Source organism: Nicotiana attenuata, chromosome 6, assembly GCF_001879085.1.
Source record: "Nicotiana attenuata strain UT chromosome 6, NIATTr2, whole genome shotgun sequence".
Lineage (NCBI taxonomy): Eukaryota > Viridiplantae > Streptophyta > Magnoliopsida > Solanales > Solanaceae > Nicotiana > Nicotiana attenuata.
In genome coordinates, this window is record NC_031994.1 from 38,165,697 (window position 1) to 38,168,290 (window position 2,594).

The following is a 2,594-nucleotide window of genomic DNA, read 5'->3' on the forward strand; positions in this document are numbered from 1 at the left end:
GCATCCATTCAAAGATGTAGCGCCCTCAGAAAAAGGGACGTTAGTACATTACAAAAAAAAAAGGCTTTTAGCGACAAAAGATAATCCATTTAGCGGCACTAAAATAGCCGCAAAATCTTTTACCGGCAATTAATCATTTGTCGTTGAATCCACCGTCGCTAAAGGCTTTAGCGGCAATAAATAAGAGTGCTGGTAAATCCCCAAATTATTGCCGCTAAAAGGTCTGACAACTAGTGGCAATTATCTGCCGGCAACTAAAATGACCACTAAAAGTGGTAAAGAGATAATTTTAGTTCGTACATTTAGGGGCAATCACAATTGCCGGTAAAGACCAACTTAACTGTCGATAATGGTAACATCTTTTAGTGGCAACTAAATCTGTTTTTTTTTGCATTTAATAAATTTTGTTTGTGGTTAACAAATATTCAATTTATTGGAGGTAAAAATATGACCTTTCTAACAGAATTTGCTATAGCCTGAAATGATAAAATAAATACTCTGCTTTTATTCATTCTAACATAATGATAATATTCACTCTACAAAATAATATTCCATTACATATACAAACAAAAATGACAAATCCATAGCTTTTACAGTGTCAACACCAAAAAAGAAGTTCACAGCTTGAATGAGCAACTTAATACAATCTCTCTTCACCAGCTTTTGACCCTACTTGCTTTCCTGACCCCTTTCCGCAATCCAATCTCTCTTCACCAGCAGAAAAAAGTGTACTTTAAAATATAGAACAAAGCATTAACTTTATTAAATCTAGTTCATTATGCCTTGAGAACAAATTCACAAATTTGATAGCCTCTTATCAGTTAATCAGGTTTATCATCTCTTACCTTCAGTTCAAAATATAATTTAGGTTGTGTTCCAATGCTCCAAGAACTTGTCTGACAAGCCTATAAAAGCGTATCAATGTTGGATTTATACTTGTGCCTACCCCAACAAGAATACATCAGCAGATTCATGGTAAAAAATTTCTATAATCTAGAAAAAAAATACTACATAATTTAGGTCAGTAGAATATTAATTTGACTCCTAGAATGCTCCAAACAACTAAAGTAAGCACACGAAATATTTATAGCCACTTAAAAGCATTCTTTGAAACATCAAAGAAGAGGCAGTATTTATATTCTCAAGAACATATAATGATGTGAAAATTGAATATACTTTATTCCACTGAGCCAAGCTTTTACTTTTTCTTCTAGGCATTGACAACTACTTGGAAGTTTTAGTAGTAGAAGTTACAATAGATGTTAAGATTAAATCTGAAAAGCCACCTTATGAGTTTAAAGCCTAACTATCCTATACTTTTAACAAACTCTAACAAAAAAGAATCAGAAACAGAGCAGGTAACTACACTGCCAACTTTCTGAAAAAAATTTACACATAAATTTCATTGTTCGGCACAGTAAAAATATCCAATTTCGAGATTCACATTCCTAAGTGGCACATTGCAACAAACATATGATGTATAACTCCAGTTATTCATTCAAAATGAGTTAGAATTTGTACAAAAGCTTAATAACCTATTCAAAAATGACTAGTACCTGAATACTTCGTCTTGGATCGTTCAGTAGAGAAAAATGCAAACACCATAAAATAATCATCTCACGCCAAGCATGTAGACGCGCAAAACTGTTTTGTTTTACCTCTTTGGAACTGAAATAGCTAGAACAACAACGATGACGACGACGACGATGACGACAACAACAACCCGGGAGATCCCACTAGTGGGGTCCGGGGAGGGCAATGTGTATGCATACCTTACCCCTACCCCGAGGGGTAGAGAGGCTGTTTTCGAAAGACTCTCGGCTCAAGAAGACGAAAACAAGATGAAAAGAGGCAATACATCAGTACCATCAATAAAAAAACCATCAAAAAAATAACAGCATCACAAGAAACATGAAATAGCAGAAACTGAAATAGCTAGAAGTGGAAATAAAATGAATGTCAAAATATGAAATCTAATGTAAACCAAAATTGGTATACCTTCCACCAAATAACTTACACCAATAGTTTGGACATAATAAAGTTGGAAAAATATCTTCTGTCTCAGTAGAACTGATACGTACAGTGGATGCATCAGTTAAATTACTTCAATAGTTTGGACATATGATGCTTAATAATTTGACTTGATAGATGAAGAATATCAATACTGGGCATAGAAGATACTAATTAAATTGTTTAATAAGAAAAAAAAGTACTATGCCATGAAGACAAGAATTCAAGTTTATTACGATAGAACACATTAGATACCTGCATATATATGTATTGAAAAGTTAGTCGCAGGCACATAAATGGAACAAGGCGGATAGAACAGTTTAGTTTTCGATTATAAGAACAATTTGTCAGTAAAGAACATAGTAATAAGGTTTCAACCTTAAATATTTAAGAACTTCATACGAAATTCACTTCTAATTCTTCTCTATATGAGACAACTTGGAAATACAACCAGGAATGTTTCAACTCAAAATAGGTAAATATTTAACTAACATGAATAAGTAAGTGAAGCAAATTTAGTCCGTCAACAATTCACATCTAACGAATAATATAATGAACTGATTAAATAGCTTAGAAACATATTG